Source organism: Mya arenaria, chromosome 7, assembly GCF_026914265.1.
Source record: "Mya arenaria isolate MELC-2E11 chromosome 7, ASM2691426v1".
NCBI lineage: Eukaryota > Metazoa > Mollusca > Bivalvia > Myida > Myidae > Mya > Mya arenaria.
Genome location: NC_069128.1, coordinates 49,741,031 through 49,754,810, shown reverse-complemented (window position 1 = coordinate 49,754,810; position 13,780 = coordinate 49,741,031). Strand labels below are relative to the sequence as shown.

Genomic DNA, 13,780 nt, shown 5'->3' with positions numbered 1-13,780 from the left:
GAATAATGTTTTATGTATTTTCTTCTTTAAGAGGATCTTACCATTATACGATAACTTTATTTTGCGTGTCCAAATTTTGAATTTGAACAATTTTGGTTACACATAATACACACAACAAAAGATGGGAGTTAGTTGAAGTTGTATTCAATACTTTGAAGGCCAGAATAATGAAATGAAATAGGGGTATGTAATTGTAGTCTTTAATTATTCTTCGGTCACGAAATATACTTAAACATCTACTATGCAGTGATTGAAGTCATCATGTGATACTTTCAAATAGCCATAAATTGATATTTCTCCTTTGTTTCGTAAAAAAAAACATTTTCGGAGACGTTCGGTCCTTTATGTGTTTGAATAGGAAATGTCATTATGGACATATAACACATTATGATGTGATATTACCGGATATGACCTTCACAATTTAAAGGAAATAATATGTTCTGCTTTATATGAAGAAATAAATCGATCAGATGCATCTATGGTTTTAAGTTATTACGTGTACTATATGTATGCAATGCATGAAGCGCGGGAATGGCATTGTTTTTTTGTTTTTTGGTTTTTGCTCATCACTAGAGCAGGTCAAACAGGTAGTTCGTTTTTTTGCTATTTTTAACAGAAAAACATGTGATAAAAGAATTTGACACTCGTCATCATATACTTTACACTTGTACCCAACTAGTCGATATAGTATGCAAGTAAGCGAACCTATGGTTACAATTATAGGTTTGCTTACTAGCGTATTTCCTGAACGAGTTGAATACAGTTGTGTACTATATGGCGACTTGTGACAGATCCTATATATATATTGAGTGTTCACTTATTATGCACTTGACCTTATGCGGCAAATTAAACACGTTGCATTTACTTTTAAGAACTACTTTTTGAATATAAGCTTCTTGACTACTGCAGGTAACACAACACGCAACAGTACCTCCCTTCCCTACAGTAATCGCTTCCTTGAGATACATTCATACCAGGTGATGATATTTGTAAATCCATAAACCAGTTGTAAGACACTTGTACTTGAATACCTTTGAACAAGGTTTACATTGCAATTTCTAATTTGAAAAGCGTTATTGATTCTAAACGACAGGTAGTTGAAAACAGATTTGTAGTATTTAAACTAACATGTGCAATTTTACCATTACTATTTTTTTCCATTTATAGAATGAAATCTTAAATAATGAGTGTTTAACTCCGCATACAAGATTATGATGATTAAACATTTAGTAATTATAGGATAGAATTTGCTGAGGTTTGTTCGGAAAGGGCTTAATGCTGCAAATATTCTGCCTTGAATTATTTCCTTTAACTTTCTTGTATTAAAACAATTGCTACAGCTCATTAACAGCGAAGTTGGTTACTGACAATTGCTATGAAATTCGATTTTTTTTTATCTATTTTGAACATTGCGATTACAACACCGGAACATGTTGTATGCACAAACACGGTATCGGTACACAGCCAAATGCTTCCAGGTCGTATTATCCCTTAAAGAAGTTATTAAAAACATTGTTTCTGACATATCAAACAAAGTTAAAACCCAAGCTATACACCGAACACGTTACAGAGCGAAGAGGAATATTTAAAATGAGCTAGCGTATCGCATCCGGATCTCCTTATATCTTTCTCTGATTTTTTCAACTCGGCAAATATATTTCGTTGTGACTGGAAATTACGGTCACTTCTTACTTATGTCAGTGTTGGCAAAATTAGGCAATTTGTCGTTAGGCAATTATGCAGCCCTTTGGCGCGAGCACAACTTTATTAACTCTAGACACAAAACCAAGTTTTTCAAAAGATCACACCTCGTGGAATAAACTGTCTTGCAGTAGATATGGTAGATTCATGTATATCTTTAAGTTATTTTAACGATCAATAACAAATACCTTAAGCTTTGAACTTGATTATAAATATGATAGTGTTTAATTTAGCGAACGGACACATTTAGTGAATGGATTTGCAACATCCATACTTGTTACGGTTAAGACAAGAACTGCAGTTCTGATTTTGAAGAACGATATTGTTTGGTTCTGATCATTTATTATCAAACATGTTTTAACATAGAATTTTATAATGTTCATGCTTTAGTCAAATGAACATTTGTAGTACATAACAAATACAATTTTTTGCCAGTTGTCTTCAATCTTGCTAGATTTACATATGAAAATAAATCCAAAAATCCAAATATATCATTGATAGTAAAATATCATTTTAAGTCAACTAAATGTACCACAATATTTTTTTATAATGTGCTTGTTTTCTCAGAACGATTTTAAACATGAAAACAATTCAAGATTGAAAGATCCACCATCAAGTCCTGGAAGGAGTCATCAGGATACTTCCATTTGAATATTTGAAAGAGGTATTACAAGAAACACTGCAAATACAGTTATGTGGGGTTAAACGAAACGGTTTTATATTTGAAACGAGCTTTTTTAAAACAGTCGAATATAAATGTAAAAAAAAACAAAACATCATAATATGTTTAAAAAAATGTCTACTAACAAAGTCATTATAAACCAAACATATGATGTTGTACATCTAGTTGTATATGACATGTTTAACAAGCTTACAAATGAAGACTAAAGCAGTAAAATCAAATAATGAATACTTAGTCATTCCAAAAAATACAGCAGAAATTAATAGCCATTGTTATTTAAATTATTTGTACATTATATAATCTCCCTCTAATGTTATGCTGGAAGTACCTATTTTAAGAGCCGAATAAGTTATCGTTTAAGCCCACATAATCTCATAGGAAAACAATTTACCAACGTCGTGTCCACGACTGAAAAGTCCTGTATCACATTAATACGTTGACATAAACTGAAAAGTGACAATGCCAAAAGAGCGACAAAAAGAAGCACTCTAAGAAACAGTCAAACATCAATTAATATGAATTTCCTTTCATTAATTATTACTATAAAACCGTTTATACCCCCTAAAATTATTGTATGCATATTACATTTATTTGAAACAGAATGCATATCACATTATGTTAATCTATAGATTCTTAAATATTATATGATATCTCTAGGGTCTTAAAACTAGAATGTAATACAAAATTGGTCATTTAACGCAAAACAGATCTAAAACGTAAAAATGTTAAGTAACTTTTATCGTTTGTTTGAGTTTCTTGCTATAAGAATTTATTCTAAACGAAATGCATTGATGCAAATGATGCGATGATGATTCCTAAAGCTGCAGCAATCTGAACCGCTCCACTACACGAGTCTGCCACAGCAATCCACACGGAGGTAGTAGCTATATCGGTGCTGCCGTCATTGCCCTTCATAGCTAGAGTGTAGCCAGCCAGGTATGTCTGTTTAACGGTTTTTTCCGGTAGCAAGTGATACCTGTCCCGTAGAACCATCGATGGTAAACGCAGTATCCGTGTTTCCCCCTTAAAAGGAAATAGATAATGTACGCATTGTGCGAATATGGATTCACATAAGTTATAGTTTGTAACCAAAATGCTTCGATGGTCCAGTCTTTAGAATAACAAAAAAGCAAACTACTATCAACTAGTTTTATTCTAGTTTTATTGCAGTGCTCATCATGCGTAACAGCAAACAGTTATTCTCAAATTCATGGCTGGTGGTATGTTGCAAAGTATAGTAAATACAAAAAAAAATATCAAGAGTAATTACTGAATTTCGGTATAAAATCGGTATATGTTTTCCTGTGTGATCTTACAAGCAATACAAGGCAACCGCGTGTAGAAAATACAAGTTTCCGTGGTGATAAGTTCCAAGGAAGGAAAACCATCATTTATCGGACGAGCAATTATGAGATGTGTCTGGTCAGTTTGAGGTGATTGTATTATTGTGTATGGTGTAAATATGTTTGTATCTCTAATATATTGCCATTTAGGCCCTTGTCTCTTTTCCATGAATAGGGTTTATTGTTTTAATAATCGACTTATTGGCTTGTTTCTGTAGTTTTCATTGTATTAATGAAATTTGATCTTCCAGCAAAATTTAATGAAAGTTGTGTTTCTTGCATGTTTATATATAAGATCATATTTTTATTGGCGTTAATTGGAGAAATGCATGTTAATATAACGTAATGACCTTATGCTCAAGACGTCAATTCAAAAACAATTTCATACAGCATAGTCAATGCAACGTTAATCATATAACACTAAACGGTTATCAAAATCTATATGAGCAGTAAACATATTACTACAGTGTCTTCAATAGCAATGTAATAAAGGTATAAGTTGATATTTAGAACATTATTAAAAACCATAACCCGCAAACATATCTTATTTTATCCGAACGCAGCTGATTCAGACTAATTTAAAAATTATAATGTAATCAACCAACATGTTTACTTTGACTAAGTATTCAGACAAAGATTGTTGAATATTCGATAAAATTCAGAATGTTTAAGCCTTTAATGCATTAAACTGTCCAACTGACCAACAAGATTTAACCTCACAGTTGACAAAAACAGCTTTCTGTCATGAGTGATAAATGGTATGTGATTAAGAGCAAAACAAATATTATCAACAAAGAGGTAATGTATTGCCAGTATTGTACTAAAACAGACTACCGCTTCAACTGCATGATAAACAGCTGTTACAATATTGTGTACATTATTCAACTTGCTTCTCACAAAAGGTTAAGTAAGTGTACAATTTATCAACAGATCCGGAGAAACTATTTTTTTTTTCCTGTAGTTTCAATTATATTTCGAGAAAGACAATTTACATTCTTTAATTCAATTATTTAAAGTTTGGTTCAATGACAAATGCTATGTCTGTTTTAAATGAAATATTAATATGACAAATGATGTATAATCGCTCACATTATCTGCATTAAATTTTTCGATTTTCAATATTACTCATGTTGAGTATAACATTAACTGGATAATCATTTCAGACAACAAATGAAATAGAAAATTTCTTCCATACAATTTTTTAATTCAATAGATACCTGTGATACTGTAGGTTATTGTTGTGCCGGATGCCGCACCCGTAATAGCGTACGTGCCTACCACTGCACCTGTGTGCAAAATAACATCAAGTCAAAATATTCATAATAAAATGCAAACTGTGACTCAATTGATACTAACAAAAAATATATTTTAAGTTAAAATTCAATGACATTTGTTCATCTCATGAGGCATTTACATTCCAATTTGCGTTTATATTCTACCTGCGGTGGAGCCGTCAGCTAAACAAGCACCATACTGTCCTTTTGTGTATTCGATAGCAACGTCCGAAATAGATACTGTAACTGTTGCAGTGCCTAACGGTGTTGTTCCGGTCTCGGTTGCTCTGAAAATTGTTAAAAAAGACTTTATCTCATTTTTAAGAAGACCAACTTATATGTCGAAATCATCACTGCATGGGAATTTGTTTAAAAACTGCTTTTTGTTCAGCAGACACATAACATATTGCAATTACCAAATATAATGCAGAACTCATGTAATTCTAAAAGAGATAAAACACATGGACATATTTGATTTGAACATTGTGATCACTAAAGGCTCTACTGATTTAAGATTCGATGATTTCCTAGGTCATAACATTTTCGTGACTGATTATCCGTGAAGAAATCTGTATGTTACCGTGAAAACAGCATAATAAAACATTTAAATTACACAAACATATGAGATAGATCAGTAAAATAGCTGTTAATTTTTGATAAAATACAAGCGATCTGTGATCATTCACTATAAATTTTTAACACGGTTTTTAAAAGGCTCTAAGAATTGATTAATTTTATGTAGGAAACGGAATCAGAACAGCTACGAACTGCCTTTACAGTCGAATGGGTGTTAATAAAAGTAACATAAGCTTAAACTGTTTTCAAAGGACTGTTTAACAACCATTAATGGGGTATCCATTTTGGAAGGTGCCTTAAGCAACAGTCTTATTCTGTGTTTAAGAATAAAATCAAAGGATTTGTGTATAGGATACTTACTCAACCACAAACACATATTGGGCCGATGTCTCATAGTCAAGAGCTTTGCCAGTGGCGACGTTAATTGTTGCCACATTACCTGACTCAGTTATTAGCCCGATGGAGTCAGGGTTGCCTGCTGCCGTAAACGCGTAGGTTCTAGCTCCACTACTTGCAGTTGGTGTAGCCTCAAGGGTAAACATAGCGGAACCAGCAGCTGTGCTTTCCGGCACTGCAGTGTCATATGTCATCGTTACATCTTTGGTGGTGGTTCCAGCACTGACAGTGAAACCGGTTTCAGTCCAAGCAGTGATCTGGGCATCTAAAGTAGAAAGACGAGCTATGTTGGAATACGATATCAATTAAACGATACATTTTCGTTGAGGTTAAGGGGATCGCAATTACATGCCATAATTAAGTAAGATGTATTTCAGTCATCATAATGACTTCGTGAATGCTGTTAAGACCACCGAATGTATGAGGAAATTGGCCGCTTTTCTCTATTCGCGTGTATTTACAACAAGAACAAAAACACTTGCAGAACAGAATGTTTTTCATGTTTTGGCAAAGTCTTAAAATATTTGGCTTATCGACACTGTGAAAGACAATTCACGTGTCACAACGTGCCATCTCAGAATGTTTATTTAATCAGAATATTCGGTTTAAAGCGTAGTGATTTATAAGGGTGAAGGTTTTTTTTATAATTCATAAATATTGATATCTGTTCATGAAAACTTTAATGCACGTTTTTTTAAGTTAGTTACATCTGCCACTTTAGATAATTACTCTCGTCCGATGTTGGTGATTTGACTGCAATCGTAATTTGTGTATATAATTGTGTATATTAGTACCGTTCAACAGAAAAAAAGTGCCTGAAGTAAAGTATACTATATGTATATATATGTTATACAAGAGTATGTATTTGATTTTAAATAGAAGAGTCACTTTATATTGTTTGCTAATGTAATTGTTCCTTAAGTGTCAGTTATTTTAGTAAAAAATCCGTTAATCAAATAATAATTCTGATTCATTGTGGTTAATGGTACTTGTTTCCTCGCCACGAGCTAGTTCGGGTAGACCGTATGATAAGATGCAATGATAACATCGGTATCTTTTTAATTTGATAATCGTTCTCCTAGAATTATTAATTAATTGGTTTAAATATGTTCTACCTATTAACAGTACCTTTCTACAGAGAAGAAATAATAATAAAAACAATATTTGTTCCGATGATTGTTTTTGTACATTATCCACCATAATTGGGATGTATTTTATTTCTTCCATTTCCTGTTATCATATACATATGAATCATTGCACTATAGATATACTTTGGTATGATATATATTTCTACATTTTGCATCGATCATTTCCATTTATCTTCTTCACGAGAGAATACAAAACATAGTATCTTACTATCTTATTATTTATGAAATATTTTCATAATATCAGTTCTAATTTTCCTTTTTAATAAATTATATCTGTGTGGATATTTCTTTTTTTTTTTTAAATTATCACTACACTAAAAACAAAAAAAAAAAAAAACTTAATACGCATATTTCTTTCTATAAAATCATCATAAAAATGTTACTAAAAAAAGAGTTACTATGAATGTTTTAATTACAATTTCTTAAAAATTACAGTCCTGGATTGGTACGAATTTGTTTATTTAAGTTTTCACTTCTCTCGTAGACGTAAGTAAGAAGTCAGTCATAATACTCATTTGTGTTGATGTAGGTCTGAATGTTTTCAGTCTTATTATACCAAGTATAAACGTTCGTGCATTATATTGTTGGTTGACACTTGTGTTGCGTATACTTTGTAAACTACTGTATATTCATTTTGAGAAAACATTTTAACATTACTTACATAAAGGTTGTATTTGTATTGCTGATTTCTTTCTTCACCAAACTTGCTTTCAAAATTATTTGCTTGTATCCAAATTATAGATTTCCTAGATCATCAAAATGTTGTAAATGGAGTTATCTAACACGCATTGTAGATTTTTTTGATAATTTATAGTTTATCTCAACATAACAGCAAAATAAATAAGAAAAAATATATTCAAATCAAATGTTAGATGACTATAATAGATGAGAAGAAGTTGCCAACAGTTTTTACAGGATTTTATTTAATTATTCAAATGTGTTTAAATTCATACTCATTTTTTTTCACAATTTAAATAACTGCACCTAAAGCATCCTTTGTCGATATATTTTCACACATGTGAATACATACATAGTGTATGTAATAGGGGCACTAAAAGGTTACTTGTTACGTTCTGATTTGCTGGTGATGAGAAGCAGTTTCTTACAAATCAGTTTTGCGGCGGAATTTAGGTGCTTATCGTGTAAACAAATGCAGCAATAGGTGAACCATCGCTACAAATAACGTTATGTTGCCATGTTCAGTATGCGTCGGCAATGATATCTGAACATTACACTCAATGATCACAAACAATATTCACAAGATGAAATTAAAGGTTGGAAACTTATTAATAATAACAATAAGGATTTATATAATGATTGATATATTAATTAAAGCATGAAGCTAAAGTTATTAAAAATTGCAAATAACTTTTCATAGATCATTAATAAATATCAAGCAACACACATATTTCATCGACACAAATTACCTTCGTTAGCCGATGTTTTTTTTTATATTATTCGTGTCAAATGTTCCGTGATGTAGGATAATTCGAAGCTGATAGCGTTTTTATTAAGTTTATATTTCATGTTTTGTAGGTATTCTTAAATAGGGCCGGGAATTATTATACTCTAATCATTATCTATTTTTTCCTCTTGTTCACTATCAGCTATGTTCGTGTTAATTATAATTATAAGGTCAGCAATGCCTTTAATTGATTGACGCCTGTATCGGGAAGGTAACATTCTGTGTTCATATCGGTACCGATAATTAAAAGCTAGAGAAAATATTTTGTTTTGAAAACAGAAATTATAAAATCGTTAATCATTTTAACATTTTTCCTTAAGTACGTTTATCTAAACTTATTTCTTCATCAAAAAGTTAAAGTATTTTTGTATTTACTGTTTCTTATAACTAACAGTCCTTCAATAGTACGTACCCTTTTATTGTATGTAAAAGTAAACTGTTTAACAATAAGTAAAACAAAAATGATTCATGTTATTTAGCGCACTTGACATTGCATTTCGTCTCTTTGGTGGTAAACAAAAAGAGGTTTATTTTCAGCGGTTTAATCTGACCATCACTGTGTATCAATTACCCCTTTTCTCTCGGTGTATCATTGAGCTAGCTTTAAAATCCTATTACATTGTCTCATGTTAAGACCTTATTACCTAATATATTAATGCCCCGTTGGAAAATATTCCGATAAAGGAATTATTGGAACAGCACATCGTTCATTTGAGTTTAAAGCTAGATTTAAAAAAATGGAAAAGTAAAATACAAAGGATAAAGACAAGGATCTTCAAAAAGAAGCAGCACTGTCCATTTTGATATCATTATGTTCTAAATATATACTTCTTTCGAATGATAAAGTTTAACAATAAACGTTATAATTATATTAATATTTTTCATTGTATTAATGTCATTTCCGTTAAAGAACAGCTAGGTTGATTAAAATACAAAACAAATTGGAAGTTGCATACCAATTGGATTTCGCATAATATATAAATGTAAATTAATTGACTTACAGATCGGCAGAAAACATATTTTAACAAAGTATTGACAAAAGTCTTGTACACCAGCCTTCATCATTTTAGATAAAATATTCTTAATTATAATAATCGCAAACATGCCCTTCTTTGAAGAAATTTATACATAAAAATCTGCTCCGCAGCATTATATCATATTAAGTTAATCACAAAATTTTAAAAAAGGATTCCCTAAATAAATTATTTGCTAAGAGATTTAAAGAATTAAAGCTGTACTCTCACAGATTGAAAGTTTTGACAACTTTTTTATTTTTTGTCTTGGAACGAGCCAATTTTTGCGAAAATCCATAGAAACAGTTATATAAGACTGCTGACAAAAATAGATAGCAGATTTTTATATCTAAGTTAAAAAATGGATGTTTTTTTCTTAAAACCGTTAGTTTAAGCCATAAAACAAAATCTAACAGAAATATGAAAATCTGCGATCTGATCTTTTGTCAGCAGTCTTATATCAGTGGTTTGCAGATAATTACGCAAAAAAATCTTATTCCAAGGCCAAACATTAAGTGAGAGTGCAGCTTTAAGAACAACAAAGACCCTATGCTAATGCAAAGTAGTTCATTCGGTATCCTAATAATATAAAAATAGTTCATATATAAAGACAAGGAAAACAATGAGCAATTCCTATATTTCAAAGAGTAATTCTTTTCAGTCATGAAAATATTTATGAGTTCAACTTTAAGCGGGAACAGTTAAAAAATTGGATCTGCATTGTATAAACATAAAATGATTTTGATGATTTTCTGCCCGAAACAATACAGCCATTCTGTTGCTTTCCTTCTTTAATTGTTTAGAAAAAGGTTGTTGCTCTTCATGGAATTTGCCATGGCATTTAATATCGTTTACATTCCCCTGAGACCAATGGCGTTAAAAACAAAAACATTTTCCCGACCCGTAAAGCATTCAAGAACGCATACATTCCCCCGACCCCTAAGGAATTAAAGATCGCATACAGTTCCCTGAGACCTAAGACATACACTATCGCATACATTTCCCCGAGAACTAAGGCATTCAAGTTAACATACATTTCCCCGATACCTAAGGCATACACTGTCGCATACATTTCCCCGAGACCTAAGGCATAAACTATCGCATACATTTTACCGAGACCTAAGGCATACACAATCGCATACATTTCCCCGAGCCCTAAGGCATTCAAGTTTGCATACTTTCCCCCGACCCCTAAGGCATTAAAGATCGCATACATTTCCCCGAGACCTAAGGCATACACTATCGCATACATTTCCCCGAGACCTAAGGCATACACTATCGCATACATTTTCCCGAGACCTAAGGCATTCAAGATATTATACATTCCCCAGACCCTAGGGTATTCAAGATAGCATACATTTCCCCGAGACCTAAGGCATACACAATCGCATACATTTCTCCGAGACCTAAGGCACTCAAGTTCGCATACATTCCCCCGACCCCTAGTGCATTCAAGATCGCATACATTCCTTCGAGACCTAAGGTATTGAACACCTCATCAGTCCCCGAGACCTAAGGCATACAACACCGCATCAGTCCCCGAGACCTAAGGCATACAATATCGTTTCTATTCCCCTGAACTTTAAGGCGTTCAAGATTGTCGCACATACCCGAATGAATAACAGTCTCTTATATAGTTGAATTCATGGGAAGAGAAAAATAAAATTGACCAGAAATTCAAGGAATTGTCATACCGATTACCAAATGTTCAAATTTCATTAAAAGCATATATATTTTAAGATGAATATCGGTACCGATACTTGAAAGCTAGAGAAAATATTTTGTTTTGAAAAAAGATAATCATTTATCATTAAGTTGACATGTTTCCTAAGATAAACCTATATAAACTTATTTCTGCATAAAAAGGTAAGGTATTTTTGTATTTCCTTTTTCTTAAACAAACAGTCCTTGAATGGTGCTCACCCTTTTATTGTATTTTTCCTTCAAAAGGTAAACCGTTTTACAATTAGTAAAATAAAATGATTCATGTTAATTAGCGCTCTTGACATTGCATTTCTTCTCTTTGGTGGTAAACAAAGGGAGGTTTAATTTTAGCTGTTCAATCTGATCATCACAGCGTTTCAATTACCTTTTCCTCTCGGGTTATCATTGAGCTAGCTATAAAAATCTCACTACAGTGTAACATGTTACGGCCTTATAACCTAATATAGTGATGCCCCGTTGGAGAATATTCCGATTAAGGAAATCATGGAATAGCAAACCGTTCATTTGAGTTTTAAGCTAGATTAAGAAAAAAATGGAAAAGTAAAATACAAAGAATAAAGACAAGGATCTTTAAAAAGAAGCAGCCCTGTCCATTTTGATATCCTTATGTTCTCCATATATGCTTCCTTCGCAAGATAAAGTTTAACAGTAAACGTTTCAATATATGAATATTTGTCATTGAATTAATTTCATTTCCTTAAAAGAACAGCTAGGTTGATTAAACTACAGAAACAAATTGGAAGTTGCATAGCAGTTGAGTTTAGCATTATATATAAATGTAAAATAATTAACTGACAGGTTGGCACAAACACATTTTAACAATGTATTGACAAAAGTCTTGTACACCAGCCTAAACAAACTCCATCATTTTAAATAAAAAAAGTTCTTTATTATTTTAAACCCAAACAAGCCCTTCTTTGAAGAAATTTATACATAAGAAATCTGCTCAGCAGCTTCTTACAATGATTTGTTTTACATCTTTTAAACACTTAAAACTTACCAGACTGCTTGATCAAACAGAGCGCAATAAAAGCACACGTAGTAAATCCTCTAAAATCCATGATGAACAATGTCTGCTTTTTTGTAGCCGTATATACAAGGAGCTGGAAACAACTGCATAAGACAAGGGCCAAAGTGGGATATTTATAGTAAAGGGGTAGGAAGGCTCCTACGCAACTTCTTTGTCGCCAAAACAAACAAACATTAAAGTCATAACCATTTAATTGACAGTTGTGTTTCCGAAAATTTCTTAACTATGCTATATAAGTAAGAACAAATATTATCGACCTCCTGTGAGTTTCCAAATAATGACCATGTCGTCAGGGCGTATTAGAGTTACCAGATCTCAGTAACTGGCTAATGGAATATCAGGGTGTATACGAACTTGCTTTACGATACATCGTCGCCTTTACCTCTTTGATACCCTTAACAGTGGTATTTTAGAAGTACTCAGATAAACATGTTTTACTTTTTTTAAATGGAACATTGGAAACATTTGTATAAGCATACTTTTGTTACAGGTACTATATAGAAATAAGTGTTAGATAGTTATTACAGCTATCCAGTATATTATGCCTTGAATGAAACAAAAGCATTTGACATGCAAGGTTACTCGAGAAAAAAACATAGAACCATCCCAACTAAAATTTAAATGAAAAGCGTTTCGGAAACTGTCTGTTTATTACTTTTGTTCATTTATACAACCTTTCCAATGCGTAAACTTTCTTAATACTTCTAAATATTGTTGGCATTTTCTGTATATGTTGCGTGTCGGTTTTTGTTTTGTACGGATATATTCAGGTCAATTAAGACCAGTTTGCATTTTCAAGTGTGAAAGGCTAAATCAACAATGTTATAAATTTAAGCAAATGCCAAACACAAATTCTTCAACTCCGATGAATGCAAAATGCGACTTATTCAACTCTGGTTTATGTTATTTGTGTTCTAGTATTTAAAACACAATTAATATCATAATCTGAGAGCGCAAATATAAAACGACTTACAAAATAACTTAAAGACATATCTCTGATCAAATGTTATAATTATTGACCATATTTAGAAAAGTTGTATTTGTACTTAACATAGGAAGCAAGGAATGCAGTATTAAATACAAAAAGATATTACTTATCAAATAGCTAATATTTGTTCAAAATTCCAAAAGAAATTTCAAAGGATTGTAAAGTTAAAAATTACTTAAATTCTGAAAAATAAACTATTGTCGATTTACAAAAATGGGCTTTCGTATCATAGATTTTATGTCAGTAAGTCAGGCCCCAATATCACGACGATACTTAAGTCAAATCTCAATCTGATCTCATTTAACCACAAAGAAACGAAAATTATTAAAAATCAATTTTGTTTTTACACTGTTTAAAAACGCATTTTATCGTAGAATATGTCGATTAATCGCCTATGTCAAAATTACAAGTGGAAAATATTATATAGCCAAATATGTAC

The 13,780-nt window shown here is 31.9% G+C and overlaps 1 pseudogene; it reads right to left on the bottom strand.

The window, feature by feature from the left end:
* Nucleotides 1–2,023: 2,023 nt before the first annotated feature.
* The window catches only part of LOC128240309 (protocadherin-like wing polarity protein stan), a 91,409-nt pseudogene continuing 79,652 nt past the window's right edge, over nt 2,024–13,780 (bottom strand).